Source organism: Equus przewalskii, chromosome 11 (assembly GCF_037783145.1).
Source record: "Equus przewalskii isolate Varuska chromosome 11, EquPr2, whole genome shotgun sequence".
NCBI lineage: Eukaryota > Metazoa > Chordata > Mammalia > Perissodactyla > Equidae > Equus > Equus przewalskii.
Window position 1 is genome coordinate 22,640,659 of NC_091841.1, and position 19,878 is coordinate 22,660,536.

At 46.0% G+C, this 19,878-nt stretch overlaps 1 pseudogene; it reads right to left on the reverse strand.

The window, feature by feature from the left end:
- Positions 1 to 8,975: 8,975 nt before the first annotated feature.
- On the reverse strand, positions 8,976 to 18,167 carry LOC103542132 (pepsin A-like; annotated as a pseudogene).
- Between the last annotated feature and the right edge of the window lie 1,711 nt (positions 18,168 to 19,878).

Here is a 19,878-nt window from a genome sequence, read left to right on the forward strand (position 1 = left end):
GTCCATTTTACAATGGCAAAAAAAAGAAAATATCGAGGAATAAATTTAACCAAGGAGGCAAAAGACCTGTACACTGAAAACTAAAAGAATTTGCCTTTTTATAGCTAAGTAGCATTCCATTGTATATATATATATATATATAAACACCATACTTCTTTATCCATTCATCAGTTGATGGGCACTTGGGTTACTTCCATGTCTTAGCTGTGGTGAATAATGCTGCAATGAACATAGGACTGCAATAAGTCTCTTTGAATTGTTGATTCCAAGTTTACTGGATAAATACCCTATAGTAGAATAGCTGGTCATATGGTATTTCTATTTTAAAATTTTTGAGAAGTCTCCATGATGTTTTCCATAGTGGCTGCACCAGTTTGCACTCCCACCAGCAGCATAAGAGGGTTTCCTTTACTCCACACCCTCTCGAACATTTCTTATTTTTTGTGTTGGTAATTACAGCCATCCTAACATGTGTAAGGTGAGGTCGCATTGTAGTTGATTTGTATTTCCATAATGACTAGCAATGTTGAACATCTCTTCATGTGCCTGTTGGCCATCTGTAAATCTTTGTCGGAAAAATTTCTGCTCGCATTCTCTGCCCAATTTGTGATCGGGTTCTTTGACTTTTTCGTGTTGAGTTGTACAAGTTCTTTTGGAGATTAGCCTCTTGTTGGATTTAGGATTTGCAAATATTTTCTCCCAGTTGGTGAGTTGTCTTTTCATTTCATTCATGGTTTCCTTTGCCTTGGGGAAGTGTTTTATTCTCATGTAGTTCATTTGTTTATTTATTCTTTTATTTCCCATGCCCGAGGAGACATGCTATTCAAAAAGGTTCTTCTAAGACTGATGTCACAGAGTGTACTGTCTATATTTTCTTCTAGGAATTTTATGGTTTCAGGTCTCACCTTCAAGTCTTTAATCCATTCTGAGTTAATTTTTGTGTATGGTGCAAGACAATGGTCTACTTTCTTTCTTTTGCACATGGCTGCCCAGTTTTCCCAGCACCATTTATTGAAGAGACTTTCCTTGCTCCATTGTTTGTTCTTGGCTCCTTTGTCAAAAATTAGCTGTCCATGGATGTGTGGGGTTTTTTCGGGGCTTTCCTCTATTCCTCTGATCTGTGTGTCTGTTTTTGTGCCAGTAAATTGCTGTTTTGAATACTATAGCTTTGTAGTATATTTTCAAGTCAGAGGTTGTGATATGACCAGCCTTGTTCTTTTTTTCTCAGGATAGCTTTGTCTATTCGGAGTCTTTTGTTGTTCCATACAAATTTTAGAATTCTTTCTTATATTTCCATGAAGAACATTGTTGGGATTCTCATTGACATTGCAGTGAATCTGTAGATTACTTTAGGTAGTATGGACATGTTAACTCTATTTATTCTTCCAATCCATGTGCAGGGATATCTTTCCATTTCTGTATGTCATCATAGATTTCTTTCAATAATGTCTTACAGTTTTCCCTGTATCGGTCTTTCACCTCCTTGGTTAAATTTATTCCTAGACATTTTACTCTTCTTGTTGGGATTGTAAAAGGGATTGTATTCTTGAGATGACTTTCTGCTAGTTCGTTGTCAGAGTATAGAAATGTAACTGATTTTTTGTAAGTTAATTTTGTTCCCTGCAACTTTGTTGTAGTTGTTGATTATTTCTAACAGTTTTCTGGTGGATTCTTTAGGATTTACTATACAAGGAATCATGTCACCTGCAAACAGTGAGAGTTTCACTTCTTCCTTTCAAATTTTGATACTTTATATTTCTTTTTCTTGTCTAATTGCTCTGGCCAAAACCTCCAATACTATGTCGAATAAAAGTGGTGAGAGTGAGCACCCTTGTCCCGTTCTTGTTTTCAGAGGGGTGGCTTTCAGTTTTTCCCCTTTGATTATGATGTTCATTGTGAGTCTGCATATATGGCTTTTATTCTGTTGAAGTACTTTCCTACTATGCCCATTTTCTTGAGAGTTTTTATCATGAATGGAGGTTGGATCTTGTGAAATGTTGTCTCTGCATCTGTGGAGATGATCATGTGATTTTTTTCTTTTTGTTCATTTTTTAAAGTGGTGTATCATATTCATTGATTTGCAGATGTTGAACCATCCCTGCATCGCTGGTATGAATCCCACTTGGTCATGGTGTATGATCCATTTAATGTATTGCTTTATTTGATTGGTCAATATTTTGTTGAGGATTTTTACATCTATGTTCATCATCAATATTGATTTTGCAATTTTCTTTCTTTTTGTTGTCCTTGTCTGGCTTTGGCATCAGAGTGATACTAGCCTCATAAAATGTGTTAGGAAATGTTCCGTCTTCTTCAATTTTTTGGAGTCATTTGAGAAGAATGGATACTAAATCTTTTTTTTTTTTAAGTTTTTTTTTCCTTTTTCTCCCCAAAGCCCCCAGGTACATAGTTGCATATTCTCCGTTGTGGGTCCATCTAGTTGTGGCATGTGGGACGCTGCCTCAGCGTGGTTTGATGAGCAGTGCCATGTCCGTGCCCAGGATTCGAACCAACGAAACACTGAGCCACCAGTAGCAGAGCGCGCGAACTTAACCACTCGGCCACAGGGCCAGCCCCTGGATGGATACTAAATCTTATTTGAGTGTTTGGTAGAATTCTCCTGAGAAGCAATCTGGTCCTGTACTTTTATTTTGGGGGAGATTTTTTATTACTGTTTCAATCTCTTTACTTGTGATTGGTATATTCAGATTCTCTATTTTTTCTTGGTTTGGTTTTGGAAGAGTGTATACATCTAAGAATTTATCCATTCGTTCTAGATTGTCCAATTTCTGGCATATAGCTTTTCATAGTATTCTCTTATAATCCTTTGTATTTCTGTGGTATCTGTTGTAATTTCTCATCTTTCATTTCTGGTTTATTGAGGCTTCTCGTTTTTCATAGTGAGTCTAGCTAAGGGTTTGTGAATTGTGTTCATCTTCTCACTGAACTAGCTCTTAGTTTCTTTGATCCTTTCTACTTTTTATTTTGGTTTCCATTTCATTTATTTCTGCCCTAATTTTTATTATTTCCCTCCTTCTGCTAACTATAGGCTTTGTTTGTTTTTCTTTCCCGAGTTCTGTTAGGTGTCATTTAAGATTGCTTATTTGAGATTTTTCTTATTTGTTAAAGTGGGCCTGAATTGCTATGAATTTCCCTCTTAGGACTGCTTTTGCTGCATCCAGTATGAGTTGGTGTGGTGTATTCTCATTTTCAATTGTCTCCAGATATTTTTAAATTCATCCTTCAATCACTTCAATGATCCATTGGTTGTTCAGTAACCTGTTGTTTATTCTCCACATTTTTGCCACTTTCCCAGTTCTTTTCTTGCTGTTGATTTGTCATTTCCTAGCATTAAGGCTTTGAAAGATGCTTAATAAGATTTCAGTCTTCTTAAATTTATTGAGACTTGCCTTGTTTCCCAACATATGGTCTATGTTTGAGAATGTTCTATGTCACTTGAGAAGAATGTGATTTCTGCTGATTTTGAATGGAGGGTTCTATGCATATCTATTAAGTCTGTCTGGCCTAGTTTTTCATTTAATTCCACTATTTCCTTGTTGACTTTCTGTCTGGTTGATCTACATTTTGATGAAAGTGGGGTGTTAAGGTCTTCTGCTCTTACTGTGTTGCTGTTAATACCTCCTTTTAGGTCAATTAATAATTGCTCTATATACTTTGTGCTCCTGTGGTAGGTAGATATGTATTTATAAGTGTTATGTTCCCTCAGTGGAATTCCCTTTTATCGTATACTGCCCCTCTTTGTCTCTTATTGCCTTTTTTATCTTGAAGTCTACTTCATCTGATAGAAGTATGGCAACACTTGCTTTCTTTTGTCTGCCATTAGCTTGGAGTATCATCTTCCACCCCTTCATTCTAAGCCTGTGTTTGCATTTAGAGCTGAGATGTTTCCTGGAGGCAGCATATTGTTAGGTCTTGTTTTTTAATCCATCCCACCACTCTGTGTCTTTGGAGTGGGTAATTCAACATATTTACTTTTAGAGTGATTATTGATATTTCAAAGCTTAGTGCTGCCATTTTATCACTTGTTCTCCTGTTCTTCTATATTTCCTGTGTTTCTCATCCCATGTATTTCCGACTGCCAATTCAGTTTGGTGCCTCTCTATAATGGTTTTCTCCGTTTTCTCTTTCCTTGTCATTTGTGTCTCTGTTCTGATTTTTTGTTTAGTGGTTACCGGAAGGTTTGTGTAAAGGATCTTGTAGATGGGGTAGTCCATTTCCTGTTAGCCTCTTATTCCCTTAGTCTAAGGAGTTTCCATCCCTTTCCTCTTCCCAATCTAAGTTATTGTCATCACAACTTATCCCATTTTGTGAGATGAGTTTGTGGTTAAAATCAAGTGATTATATTTATTCTTCATGTTTTCCTTCCCCTTATCTCTAATGTTATAATTAACTGTTTGCTAATCTGTTCTGTTAGACAGCTGCTATTTTCTGATTTTGTCTGCCTATTTATCTCCTTGCTCGAGGCTTTGTAAACCCTTTGGGGGTTTTTTCAGGTATAAAGGCCTTCTTGATCATTTCTTGTAAGGTGGGTCTTGTGGCAATAAATTCCCTCAGCTTTTGTTTATCTTGGAAAGTTTTTATTTCTTCTTCATATCTAAAGGACAGTTTTGTCTCATAGAGTATTGTTGGCAGAAAGTTCTGTCTTTCGGAATTTTAAATATATCATTCCACTCTCTCCTAGCCTGTAAGGTTTCTGCTGAGAAGTGTGCTGAAAGCCTAATATGAATTCCTTTGTAGTTTATTTTCCTTTGCTTTGCTGCCCTTAATGTTTTTTCTTTGTCATTGACTTTTGTGAGTTTTACTAATATATGCCTTGGAGAAGGTCTTTTTGCATTTACGTAATTTTGAATTCTATTAGCTTCTTTTACTTGTAATTCCAGCTCCTTCCCCAGGTTTGGGAAGTTCTCAGTTATTTTTTCTTTGAACAAGCTCTCTGCTCCTTTCTCCCTCACTTCTCCCTCAGGAATACTGTAATCCTGATGTTACATTTCCTATTTTTTTTTGGATATTTCTCAGAGAATTTCTTCATTCCTTTTTAGTCTTAGTTCTCCCCCCTCCTGCATCAGTATCGTTTCAACATTCCTATCCTCTAAATCACTAATTCTTTCCTCCATAATATGACCTCTGTTATTTAAGCACTACAGATTTTTCTTTACCCCATTCACTGTGTTTTTCATCACCAACAATTCAGATCGGTTTCTCTTTATAATTTCAATCTCTTTTGGGAAGAATTCCCTTTGTTCACTAATTTTTTTCCTGATTTTATTGAACTGTCTTTCTGATTTCTCTAATAACTTTTTGAGTTTTTTTATGATAGTTATTTTGAATTCTCTGTGATTTAGATTGTCAGCTTCTCTATATTGGTCTTTGTCTTTTTCCTCCTGGTCTGGAGTATTAATGTACTTCTTCATATGATTTGATGGGGTGGATTTGTGCCTTTGCATAATGATAGTATCTAGTCACAAATTCCACCTTCTGCAACTGTGGGGGTCAGGAGCTGTGTATTTGAGCCCACCACAATCCTTGTCAGCTGTGTCTGTCCAAGCCTGAGACACCCCCTGGGACTGCGACGGCACTGTGGGCTCTCCCACCAGACAAGAAGTGATGATGCAGGTATTCAGTGCTGTTGCCATTTGATCCCACAGTCCCACCAAGACCCACTCTGCCCTTTGGGGCTGCAGTGGTTCAGTGGGCATTAGTGGCAGTCAGGAACTCATTTGCCTGGTCATGCAGATCAGCCACCATTTCTTCCTATGTGCTACCAGCCAATGTGTTTGGTGGGACAGATCTACACATGGGTCCAAGCCTAGGCTGCTCTCTGGGGGCCACGGGAGCTCTGTGGGATCTCCTGGACAGGAAGGCAATGATTTTGGGGCTCAAGCCTGCCACCACCTGTACCTGAAGTCATTCCAAGGCACGCTTGCAACCTCAGGGCCACAGCAGTAGTATGGGCACTTCAGGTAGGATAGCAGTGGTAAATATGCAGAGGGCTGCTGGAAGGCTGGAGAGGGCTCAGCCATCTCCACCATCTCCCCAGGGGTACTTCACTCACCTTCAGATGTATAGCTGTGTGGTCACTCAGGTATCCTTATATGCTGTGTGGGTGTCCTCCGCTGATCAACGGATGTACATTTAGTTGGAGGTTGAGGGGGAGAGACAAAGAGAGCATCTCACTATGCCAAGTTGCTGATGTGACTCTTGTTTTGTCTTTTTTTAACCTAACAATCTCTTCTCAAGATCTTCCCAGTCCAAGCACCTGGCAAGCATACTCATTTTTTCCCTTTTACAGCTGTGTAGCAGCTCCTCACAGGCACATACCAAAAGCTGTTTAACCATCCCCTGTGGGTAGATACTTGGGCCATTTCAGATCTTGCTCTTCTAAAAGATGCTACAAAGAATAACCTTGTGCTTACATCACTTGCACATGTGCAAGTCTATCTTTAAGAGAAATTCCCAGAGGTGAAGTTATTGGGCCAAAAAGTACACACGTTTCTAATTTTAATAGCTATTGCCAAATGATGCTCCCTAGGGATTGTACTGGTTTATGCTCCCACCAGCCATGTGTGAGAATCTGCAATTAGAGAGCCTTTCAAGATGAAAATAACACTCCTGGACAAGTTTGAATGGAAAGGATGGAGGAGCTGAGCTTAGACACTGAGGAATTGAGGAAATGGAGAAGGATGAATGGAGAAGAGGCCTGAGACTATAAAGGAGGAACATTAGTCCATCTTACCTTGTGGAGCAAAGCAGAAAGTGTCAGAGCAGATATGTTAGCACAGAGTTTTCTAATCTAAATGACCTGTTCCATGAGGAGGCTGTTTAGGTTCTGTCTGGATCCGGGAATCCCAGGGTGAGGGAGCAGAAGAGGGGCTGGGAAGGAGAGTCTGAGCTGCAGCTTCAGGTGGAGAAGGGGGAAGAAGGAAGAGTGTGGCCAAGACCAGGAGGACATGAAGGGTCCAGGAAGGCCTGTCTGCATCCCCAGGGCATCACACACTGCCTGGGGCACGAGAGGCACTCAGGAAATGTCAGGAACACAAACCCAGAAAAGGAGCCAGGACACCATGAAATTCCTTTCCAGAAACCTGAGAAGTCCACCTGTTTCTCCCAGGGCCAGATATGACTGGAACAAATGTCAGTGGGGGCAGGACAGACCCATCTGTTGTCTTAAGCATTGCTTCAGTCAAATCAGATCCACTCTCTCATCTTATCCCCATTTTTGGCTTTTAAAAAGTCATCCCCAATTCTCACTCAATCATCAAATATTTATTATGCAACTGCTATGTGACAGGCCTTGCTCTGTTGCAGGGGCTCCAGCAGTTAAATGATCACAGTCCCTGCCCTGGAGGATCTGAAACAACTGTTCCCATGAATGCATGATTACGAACGTACCAAGCGCCATAAAGGAAAAGAGAGCCAGGGTCTATGAGAGGGTGGTCACGGAAGTCTTTACAGGGAGGTAAAATTAAACTGAGATCTACAGGATGCTAGGCATTAGCAAGTCAAGAAAAAGGGAAATGCAATCCAAAGGGAACACCATGTGCAAATGTCTGGAGGTGGAGAACTGGGGTATTAGAGGAGGTGGAAGAAGGCCAGTGTGGTGGGAGTTCAGGATAAGAGAGATCAAGGTGAGGCAGGGAGGGCAGGTAGGGACCAGAACATGCAGGGCAGGGAAGCCACACCAAAGGTTGATTGTCTTATTCCAAGTGCCATGGGAAGGCATTAATTAAAGGTTTTAAGCAAGGGAGGGATGTGATCAAATTCATATTTCAAAAAGATTGTTCAGCTGGGGAAAATGGTCCATAGGGGATATGAGTGACACTGGGCAACCAGGGTCACGAGGTGGTGGAGCTCACCCAACCCTTATAAACCCCAAAATCTTATATTTTGTGAGTGATAAATGACAAATTGGGGGATGATGTCACAAGAGTTTCCAAAGCCATCTTGTTCTGAGCACCCCAAAGTCACTCCCTCTCAGCAGGGGGGCCCAGCTGCAGCCCTCAGGCCCGTGTCTCCAGAGGGAAATCTGGGATCCAGCTGTCTGCAGAGGCATGAGCTATGGGAATTGTCCCACTGAGGGTGTCGAGGAGCACAGGACTGTGATAGATTTACTAGCAAATGAGGAACTGGGATCCAGCTAAGCTGAGTTAGAGGGAAACAGATCACTTTGCGGCAGGACTTCTCAGAGCTTTGCTTGGAAAGGAGCCTTGTGAACCTTGAAGAAGGGTCTAGAATGTAGCGTGCTCCATGCTTATTTTGAAACTTTGTTTTCCATTGAACATTATGTTACCAAACTCACTCTGAGAAACTCTGCTCTAAATCCTTCCTGTTTGCTAATGGGCACCCTCAGTTCCTTCCTCACACCTCACAATGCTCAGGGACTGGAAAATCAGCCTATTTAATTACGGATGGGGAGACGGGTCAGTTCAGGGTTTTGCACCAGAGCAATGAGAGTCTCAGGTGTTAGTCTGGATCAACCAAGCAACCAGAGACCAATTGGGTAGATTTTGGGGTGTCAGCTTCTGTCACCTCCCTGGCCCATGTCTTCCAGAAAATTCCATCTGCCAGGCCTACTTAGGAATGTCACCATCAGTGGCCACGTGCCCTGACCTCTTTCCTTTTCTCATTTCTCTTATTGGTTTTGGGAGTAATAATAAGTCGCCTCCCTCAACCGAGAACTCATGGGCTCTATTCTATCAGGAGGCAACAGGCCTGGCGTTTCTAGTCCCCACATCTTCATTTGATGCTCAGTCAGACCTGCTGAGACCCATATGTCTTCCTGGCTGTATTATGAAGTGTGTGCTGCCACTGTCTCTGTGTTTGGTGCTGTCCAAGTGGTCATTTCTGCCCCCACGTCCTGGTGTTCTGACCCCTGTGATGTGAAGGAAAAATATCGACAAAGAGAAGCAAGTCCACAAACCTATTTCAGAAGGCTATGCTTTTATTCTGTTTATTGGTATGAGAGGGAACAGGGCCAAGATCCCACCTCCACGATCCCACAGGAAGAACGCTCAGGAGAATTACGCACATCTAGGTAGGGAGAACTGAGGCCAGATCTTCCTGCAAAGTGGCCTGAAAGACTCAGGCTTAGGCCACGGGAGCCAGGCCGACCTGGTTGTTGGCTCTGTCGAAGACGGTAAAGTACTGGCGGATGAAGACATCACCCAGGATCCAGAGCTCTCCGCTGCTGGCGTCCAGGTCCATGCCCTCGAAGCCACTGATGCAGCTGTCATCCTCCTGGAGAAAAGGAGGATAAAACCAGAGATGGGGCACAGACAGGTGCTGGGGGATCAGCGTCTATAACCCTAGTCTGCTGCATGGCACGTGCAGGAGGAGATTCCTGGCTCGTGTGTGGGGCTTCGGCTCTTCTTAGCCTGGAGTCTGCCTGTGTGAGCTGTTCACTGCACTTGGTTCCAGGGATGAGTAGACATTATCCAGTGTCTCTGGCAGATGCACAAACCCTGACGCCAGCATTGGAATGAGAGGGTTTAGGAGAACTCAGCTGCCAGGAGGATTTTGGGAGTGCCCGTGACACAGGCTTTTCTGATTATTCTCATCCCTTCCAGTGGTGAGCTGTCAGTTCTTTTCATTCGCTAGGTCACTGGCCCACAACCTTGGCTGAACATTAGAAGCCCTTGGGAAGCTTTGCACCCCACCCCACCAGACATACTGTTCAGACCTGACCCCCTACTAATTAATCAGCATCCCTCGGGCTGTGGCTGGGCATCAATACTTCTTGTTGAATAACGTGGACCCACTGGGCAAAATGAGTGTTCCACCTGCGTTATCATAGAAGGGAGGAGTTGGCCTGTGGCTCATTTGACAAAAGATGTTTCACTTGGTAGAGATAGTGGGGGCATCATAAGCTCTGACCCCATGGAAGTTATTACCGTCATTTGCCCAACCCTTTGTAGCATTGATGTGGTCAATATCACTTGACCACCCTAACCACATTCTGAGTGTGGGGAAAGCTGTAGATCAGACGAGGAAACTGCAGCTGAGAGAGGCTGCAAGTGACTCAGAATCAATGGGCTAGTAATTGAGATCCAGAGTGTGGACTCAGGGGTCGAACTAGAAATCCTCTTTCCATGCCATCAGTGTTTGCCTCCCTTTTCCCCTTTGAATGCTGTTTCCAAATTCTCATTCACGCATTGATTTTGAATGTATGCTTTTTCTGCAATGGCTTTCCAGAGCAGATGTCAGCTTCAGCTCGTAGAACTGCACTTTCTCCAGTGCCAATGGGGAGTATGTGGCCACATTCTATGGAGGCACGTGTAGGTGGGAGACACGGAGCCCCCTTACCTCTAGGATGTAGGCACTGGGACTCAGAGGGAACTCAACGCCATTGATAGTGAAGACGATGTCAGGCAGGCTGTAGATGGATGAGCAGCTGATCACCGCCTGGAAAGAGCGAGGGTTGGAAGGGATTGCCTTCCTTCTGCACGGCAGACCCACCACCTCAGTCAACAATGGGGCAGTCAAGTCCTGCCCTCCTCGCCAGAGGAGTCCTCACTGGCTCCAATGTAGCTCTGGATATTGTCAATGGCAGGGGTTGGGCCAGCCAGCAGAGGGGTGCCAGTGTCAACAATGGCCTGGCAACCCCCACTGCAAGCGATGGACTCTCCGTTCATGGTGATGCTGAAAGTGAGGTACAGTAAGCATCTTTCAGTTGAGTCCCTAGGTGGTGCATCTCCCAAGGAGGAGCCAAGTCACCCCAGAGGGTCCCTACTCCCCAACCATTGGCCAATACACAAAATTCCAGCTTCTCTCCTTCACGCCCTCATTCATTCTTGCATTCATTTACTCAACAAATCTTTAGTGAGCGCCTACTCTGTACTAGGCCTGGGAGATGAAATTCCAAATGAGGCAGCCTCACAGTTTCTGACTGCAGGCAGCTTATACTCTAGCTGGAAAGATAAGCTATGACCAAGGAAGAGCCAGATGAATAGGGCACAGGACAGGGGAACAGAAACATAATCCAGGGTGAGGTTGGTGGGGAATGGAGCAACCATGGAGGGTTTCCCAGGGAAGCAGACAGCCCGAGGTGGCCAAGGAGATGAAGAGCTGGAGGAGGACATCCCGGGCAGAGGGGAAGGCATGCAGGCAGCGATGGAGATGAGAGGAGCAGGGGCAGGAGTGGGAGGAACTGATGAAGGTTTAGCACGGTTGGGGCAGACTTAATGGGACAAAGTGTCCCAGTTTGCCCAGGACTCTCCTAGTTTTAGAACTGAAAGTCTTGAGTCCCGGGAAACTGCTGCCATCTGGGAAAATCTGGAGTCACCCTAGCAGGTCAGTCGGGGGAAGAACAGCTGGGACTGAGGCTGCATGATGGATGGGCGGGCCCATAGTGGAATGGGGAAGGAAAGCGTTGAAACAACTTCTCAGGCATTTTGCCCTGTCCCTAGACTAAAAATGACATTTTTCCTAGAGTAGGAGGGGCATGTGCCAGGTCACAGGTCCCATAAATGCCAAGATGTGTGGACTGGTGGGTCCTCCAGCTCTCCCCAGGGATGCTGATGTCCTGTCTCTGTGAGCAGAAGGAAAGTGGCTGCCTCATCTTTGCAGAGCATCTGGGGTCCCAGACAGCTCTGCTTTTCTAGTGAGATGATTTTCTCAGGGTCTCACTGCCTTAGCCAACTTCCACTTTCTCCTCCTGGAGCACATTTTCCTATGCTGGCTGTTCCAGGGAGATTCTGGAAAGCTCGTTAACTATTAGTCCATAGAGAAATGAGATCTGAGGTCTATCAGGCTAGTGTCCATCCATGGCGATGTGATCTCACCTGTCCACAGTGATCTGCCAGCGTAAGCCTCTTGAGAAACAGGCACCCAGTGCAGGCTTCCAGAAAGTAAGAGGAATCGATGCCACCGAACATCACCACGCTGCCACTCTCATCATCGCTGTTGAAAGTGGGAGAAAGACAGGAATTCACTCATTCAACTGAACATCTGCTGTGTGCATCCTAAGAGCTACCCTTGACTGGGCTCTTGCCTGTGCCGGAAGCTGTGCTGAGTGTGTGACAGACAGGGTTTCTCTCAATCCTCACACGAAGGCCCACATAGTGGTCACATTTAACAGTATTTCCGCTTTACAGGGAGAAAACTCAGTCTCAGAGAAATCGGATGACTTGCCCAAGGTCCCACAGCCCAGGAGTGCCAGAACCAAGATTAGAACCCAGGTTCTTCTGGTTCCAGAGTGTGTGGTTTCCACCAAATCCTCACTCTCACTGCTGTGGGGACCTCAAGAGAAGTGAATGTGTGACAGTGTTTGGTCTTCAGGACTTGATAGTATAGATGTCTGTTTCTCAACCAGGGGCACTTTTGCCCCCAGGGGACATTTGCCAATATCTGGGGACGTTTTTCGTTGTCATGATTAGATGGGAGTAGGAAGTGCCACTGGTGTCTAGTACGTAGAGGCCATGCAGCCTGCTCAACATCCTACAATGCATAGGACAACCCCCAACAGCAAGGAATTGTGTGTCCAAAATGTCCATAGTGCTGAGATTGAGAAACCCTGATCTAGTTGTGGTGATAAGATGGCCCCCCATCAAATCTCTAAGTTCCCATAAAGGCAAAGGATGTTTAGGAGCTGACTTGAATGTTAAGGGGCCAACAGGATAATAGGGCCCTCCTGTTGTAGATTACTCCTGTTGTAAGTTTCCTCCTCAGTACCAGAATATTCATTTTCTGAATCTCTGCAGTTTCAGCTTTGATAGAGGAGCAAATGTTTGTGACGATAAGAAATAATCACCAAAGAACTGACCACAGATATGACAGCCCTCACTCACCTCACCCCACATCAACTTTCCTGTAAACATCTGACGGTAAGTACAACGTGACACAAGGAGTTTACGGTAGAAGACTGAACAGCTAAAGAAAGATATCAACAATGACAATGGCTTCAAAAGAGAAGGATGAGAGCGTCAGAGGAAAGCTGAGAGTCTCGGGAAACTGATGACACCCTCAGCTATTCCTGCATGACCTCCACTCAACCAAAACCAAACTGGTTTATTCTTTATTCATTCTTAGGATTCACTGATAGTTACAACTGGAACATATATTTTATTAATAAATGACATAAACTTGCTTTCATCGTTTGGATGTTTCATTGTTTAAGATAGAAATACCCGTCAAATCTTCTTTTCATCACTATCTAATTTTTGCCCCCGTGTTTTTAGTGGATTCATTTTAAATGGTGGTCTTTTGGGAGCAAACAATGAGGGGACTGGGGCTGGAGAGCAAATGGCTAATGACATTTGAGTTTTATAAGTCAGGATGACAAAGACTCAGCTGGTAAATGAGATGAACGAAGACAGTTCATCAGAGAGAGATATGGCTCCATTCTCTCCAAAGCTACACCTCTCAAGACTTAGACACTGACCTTTCAAATCCCATGCTGGCTGAGACCCTCTCTCCTGACCCAGTGCTGTACAGCCCTCTGCTGGGCCACGTGACCGTGACCTCCCTGCCCGACTTACGAGCTCAGGTAGACGGAGAAGAGGTCTTGGGAAATCAGACCCTGGTCCCATATGTTGTCAAAGACGGGAGTGGCCCCAGAGGCAGAGATGCTGGGGTAGGCGAGACCCAGGATGCCATCAAAGGGAGCGTAGTACAGGAAGGAGCTGGGCTCCAACTCGTTCAGGCTGAAGATCTGGTTGGTGTCCTCAATGCCTCCAACCTGAGTTGGGGGAGCCAAGACATTCACAATCAGCTTGTGTTGTCTGAGCACTGCAGGGTGCCAGCCCTGGGTCCAGAGCATCCCTGGTTCATCTCATGTAGGACTCAGCTTCCAGGGCATCAGGCTGGAAGAAGGGGAGAGGGATGGTTATTCTGCTGTAAGTAACCATTGTGGCTGATCTCCAGATGGACACAGTCTGCAACTTGGTGTGAGAATTTCCTGCATAACAGACAGGCCCTGTGTGTCTGTTTCTGATGATAGGATGCAAGTCAGACCCCAGGAAAATATGAGCCTTTGACCCCTGCCACACCCTGGAACGTGAAGGTGCTTTTGAAGCTTCCGTGACAAGAGGTGGAGGCTGCAGGTGGAGGGTGGAGAAAGAGGAGGAGGTGATAAAAGATAACAGACCCTTTTCCTACCTTCTCTCCCACAATCCACAGCACTCAGCTTGGATGGTCTGAGCTTGCCTTATGGCTCCAGGCATCCCACCCCTTACCCACTACTGCCCCACCTGGAAATGTCTGTGACGTCTCTGCCACTTCTGCATCCCCCTCCCGAAATCTGGTAACTTGGGCGATCACTGAGACCCACATTGCTTGAATGAGCTGATTCTGGGGCTACCCTGTGGCCCCCAGGGTCCCCAGAAGCTGGCCCTAGGACTGGGTAGGATGAGGCAGTGGCGAAGCAGGTGCTCACCCTGACAGTGTCATATCTGAGGACGTCTGTCATGCTGCCAGTGCCATAGGTGATGGAGACCGACTCACTGGTAGCCTCGTAGGTGCAGGAATCTTCAGGGTTGAAGCGGTTGTGGTCGGCTATAAGTGCAAAAAGTGACATCATCAACCTCGAAACCCAAGCACAAATCATGCCTGGGGATTTCCTTCTGGGGGGTTGTTGCTTTGGTTGGGGTGGGGCTTTGGAGGAGAGAGGTGACCTTTCTCCAGACGTTGGAGCCCAAACATCCCCAGGTTCCATTCCTACCTGGTTGGACCAAGTGGGACCATCTGCCTGATGGAAGGTCCCCAGCCTACCCCACGGTCCTCCCAAGGACCCCCAGGCAAACACTGAGCAGAGCAGGCCCATGGCTTCCCATGGCGATGAGCCTCTTCACAGCGCACTGTGAAGAGCCCATGACACAGCTACAATGTCACGGTCACCTCGTTACAACAATACAGCTCAAGTTATGAAGGGGAGCATTCCAGAGGCTCCTCCTCTGAATTAAAAATCAGGTGAAAATGCTGGAAGAAGAAGGAGCTTGAAACACTGTCCATGACTCCCAATGACAAACTCTCTTTCGTTAGTTAATAGATGATTTTTTAGGTAAGATCACAGCTCAGCTCGTCATGCTTTTGAGCCACTATTACCTAACCCCCCTCTTGCTTTGGTCCCCCGTTGCTCCCCAGGGCTGTGGTTGTTCAGGAGAGGTGCTCTCTGCTATTGAACTGAATTCCTGGGGGCAGGGACCATGTGAGATTCACCCTCTATCACCAGGGCTCCTAAGCCCTTGCTGGACACATAGGTGCTCAGGAAATCCCTGTTGAGAGAATCCTGGGGGGACTCTAGCAGGCTTGAAATTGGACCTATTTGAAGCCCCTGAGCGTTCAGCCCTCCCAGGTCAGTGGGCGCTGGGGCCCCAGGCAGGGCCAGGCACTCACAACAGGCAAGACTGGAGCAGTAGATCGAGGGCACTCACAGGTTGGAGGAGCAGGTGTCAAAGATGACAGTGAACTCCTGAGGGGGAGTTCCGATGCTGATGGTGCCAAAGTACTCCTTCTGTGGGGTGGGGACAGTACAGGTCACTCCCCATCCTGGGACCCCCCAGGGAGCAGGGTCTCCTGGGGCTTCTCCTCAGCTCCCCACCCTCACTGCTCTCCTTGCCTTTCTCTCCCTGTCCAATGCATCCATCCTTCAAGGGCCTGCCTGGCCTCCCCTCCTCCTTGATGTCTTCCCTGACTGCATCCCTGTTTCCCTCTGACTGTCTCTTCTAAGCACCATCAACAGCTAATAAGAATCTGCTGTCCCCTCTTCAGCTCTTCTCCTGTATCTCTTAGTCGTGCCACCCTAGAGAACACACCATCTCAGAGGACAGTGGGTAACCTGATAGCAGCCAGCAGAATAAATGCTCAAAGCTGCATTCAGTAAATGGTCGATCAGGAGACAAAGACGTCACATAAGGATGGGAACCCCTGGAGATATCTTGTTCCTAAATCGAGGTGTACACAGTGGATTTTAAGGAAGGGTGTGGTCAGGATTTTTATTCTTAGTGGCAGCCCTGTCTCCCTTGCCAACAGTTCTAGCCACGCTGCTCTGGCTCTTCTTTGATGATGACAAGATTGTTCCCATCCCAGGGCCTTTGCACTTGCTATTCCTGTGCTAGGAAAATGTTTCTTCTGGACCTATCCTTGGTCTGCTCCTTCTCAAACATTCAGAACTCTAGTCAAAGATCACCTCCACCAAGAGGCCCTCCCTGACCACTTCATCTAAATTTGCCCTTCCCACATTCTTCTTCTTCCCATTATTCTAATTAATTAATTTTTCCTTTCATCACTTGTTACTATGTGACATTATCTTGTGCACTATTTATTTGTCACCTATTTGCCTTCTCCTCTGGAATAAAAGCTCCAGGAACTTGGCTTCTTCATCACAGTTTCCTCAGCTCCGTGCACAGAGCCTCTGGCACATAGTAGATGCTTCATAAATATTTTCTAAGTGAATAAATGGGCTGACTTTACCAAGCTCTTACCAAGAGCCCGGCCTTGTGAAAAGCCCTCCAAAAAATCATTATTGTGTTAATTACTTGTAATAACCCTCTGGTGGTACATATTCAGTTTGACAGACAAGGAAACTGAGGCTCGATCAGAGAATTTAAATGACTTGCCCAAGGTCACGTGGCTCAGAACCATTAGAGAACAGATATGCACCAGGTCTGGCAGATTTCACAGGCTAAGTTCTTAACAACAGGCAACGTTGCTTCCTACCATTGACCCTGTGCCATTCACACAGCGGACACACAGTATCTACTCATGGGCAGGGCTTGGCCATTGGGTCCCAAATAGAAGACTGAAGCATCTTCCTAAAGCTCCACAATGATCATGTCAACCCAATGGTTAAGATGATTTGTGGCAATGAGTACACCAATGCTCATCAGAGACTCCGGTCTGGCTGCACCCACCAACCCCACAGTCCTCACTCTGTGCCTCCCTCCCTCCCTCTCTGTTCTCCCTGAACACTGGCCTCCTTTCCTCAATTGCACTCTGCTCCCTACTGCCCCAGAGTCTTGGACAAGCTGCCCTGCTCTCTGGGACCATCTCTTATACTCCCCAACTCACGCTTCTCCTTCATTGCCCAAGAGAAGTGTCCCTGGCTGCCATCTGCCTCCATCTCACAGTGTCACCTACATTGCATAGCCCTCAGTCTGGTGTCCTTTTCATAGATGGTGAAGCTCAATGATTATGGTCTCTGTCTACTAGACTTGAGCCCCATGAGGGCAGGGGATGTGCCTGGTTTTGTTCCCTGCTGCCTCCCCCAGGCCCAAGACAGTGCCAGGCACATAAGGAGATGTTCTGCATATATAAACACTGAATGAATGAATGAATGAATGAACTAATGAATGAGAGAAACATCTCTGATGTGAGTTTTCCTGCTTTGTCTGTGCCTCTGAGATCCAAGGAGCAGACACCTGGGTTACTGCCTCAGGGCTCAGAACCCTGCTCCACCTTCCAAGACCCCTGAAAACCCCTCTTTCCTCCAGGTGAAGTCCTCAGTGCCAGGTCCCACCGCCCTGCATGGCCCTGCACTCACATCCATGTAGTTCTCCAGGCCCTCTGTGGCTGCCAAAGTGGCAGCCTCCTTGGGGAAGTACTTGCTGGCTGGGTTGCGGGGATGCTGCTTGAGGAAGTCGGCCAGCAGGCCATTCTCACGCAGGTTCTGCCTCAAGGACTTCTTTTTGACAAGAGGAACCCTGTGGCAGAGCGTTTGCAAATGGGATGGTTTGGAGGAGGAAGTGTAATTGGGGAAGGAGTCCGCTCATGGCGTGCTGTGGAAGTCAGGGAAGGTCAAGGAAGCTGGTCCAAGAGAGGAAGAAGGAAGGAAGTCAAGAGAGGAGATCCTCGCATTTTTTCTACACAACTGAAAAGAAGTTCACTGGTTGCCCAAAGTCGCCTGTCCCAGTGATGGAGCTGGGAACCAAAGCTGAGCTGGACTTGAGGGCCAGGGCTGTTAACCACGTCTGCAGTGCAGCCTCCAAAAAAGGACAGCGAGAGAGACAAGAAAGGAGACTCAAGATGGTGGAAGAGAGTTGTATGAAGGAAGAAGGGAAGAAGAAAAAGTTAGGGGTGAAAGAAAGACCGTGTGACAGGCAGTGAAGGGAGGCAACCCCTTGGAAGCTGTTCTTCATGCTGCGTGTCCCCCAGACTCAGTTGTAGATATGGCACTTAGAGAGCGCCACCAAGCTGAACAGCAGCAGCCACTTCATGGTTCTTCCTGGATCCCAAGTCTCCAGAGAAGGGAAGAAGGGCAGAGGCAGGAGTTGCTCCTTATATACAGCACAAATCCTCAGGATCCTGCCTTACCAGCCTCCAAATGTCACCTATTATCCTAACCCCAAACAGAAAGTGTACGATAAGATTGTGCCACTCCTGCACCATATTCTGAGAAGTTTTCAGTTGGGCAGCTTTCCATTGTAACCACATCCCACGATTAGGATGCACCTGTAGAGAACAAGCCATGGAGTGAAGCTTATTTCTCAAAAAGCGAAAAGGGCTTGCATCAAAATATGACAAGCAGAATATTTTGACAAACTTCGTCTAATATGCACTTAACATTGAAAGGTGTCAAAGGAGCTCAGTGTACCCCAATCTGTCTCAGTGGGACTGATGCTGGGGTTCTTGGAGAGCAGCTCCCCACTTAGCAATGGGTCACGTTCATGTAGCTGCCAAACTATAGCACATTTGTAGGTTGGTGGTTTGGGCTCAAGACACATTTCCCCACAGAAATGTCATTTTGTGGGTTGTTGGGTGTCTAACTAGCCTATGGGCCTTATTATGCTCTTGCATAATATTGTTCTCATGGCAATGGGGCCGAGTCTTGGGACAGTGATGTGTGCAGTACAGAGGAAGAGGAGGGAGTGAAGCAAGTGGAGGAATGCTGCCTTCCTTTCCCGGAGGAAGCACACTTGAAAGAGGCTGGGTTTGTCCTTGGAATCTATGCTCCTCACTTTTGCACCCCTTCTCTTCCTACTGGTCCTCTCCCACGCTCTCAGGTTGCTGTAAGCCTTCACCTTAGAGATCCCACCTAGGTACGACTGTCCCAGGTGCTCCATGTTTAAAACTTGGTGGAATCAACTACAATCGAGCATAACAATTTAGGCAAATTCACACGAGTGGGTGAACGACTTAGAAAGGTTGTCCTCTTAAAAGAAGATGCTTACCAAGCCAATGGATTTTATACATCGTGGGATTTATTCAGTGGATGCAGTGGAATGAAAACTGATTGAGGAATTCCGGAGGAGGAGGATAGGTAGGAGGGAGGTCACCAGTTGGTAGCCAACTGTATCTGCGGGTGTTGCTGTGAAATCAGATTCCCTGGGTCACCCCTGGTTTTTCCAGCATCAGGAGACACAGATTCTATAAAACTTCCAAATTTGCCCCAGTGTCTCTGGATAAGCATGGAGGGGTGGGCAATGCAACGTCGTTCGTCTGTTTCGCTTCCTTGGCAGTTACAGGAGACAGCTTAGATTTATTGACCTCTGACTCTGAGCTCATTCTGGTAAGTAATATTATTACCTCCATTTTAGCATGAGGAATCTGAGGCACAGAGATATTGTGCCACTTGGCTGAGGTGACACAGGTAAGAAGTGACTGAGCGAGGGCTCGAATCCAGGTCTCTATTATTCCCCATGCCTTCTCCCTTACTCCACCGCCTGGGGTTTACTGGGGGCCGAGGAAGAATCTTATAAAGAGCTCTGGCTCCCGAGTCTGGGTTTGAATCCCAGCCCTGTCTCTGAACAGCTGTAAGAACTGGGACTAGTGATCCAGCCTCTGTGAGACTCAGTTTCCTCATCTGTGAAATGGATGTAAAAGTACCACTAGTTTCACAGGATGCTTGAGTATTAAATATAGAATGTTAACCAGCCATACACAAAGCAGCTAAAATGAAAACAACTGTCAACACCAAGTGCTGACGAG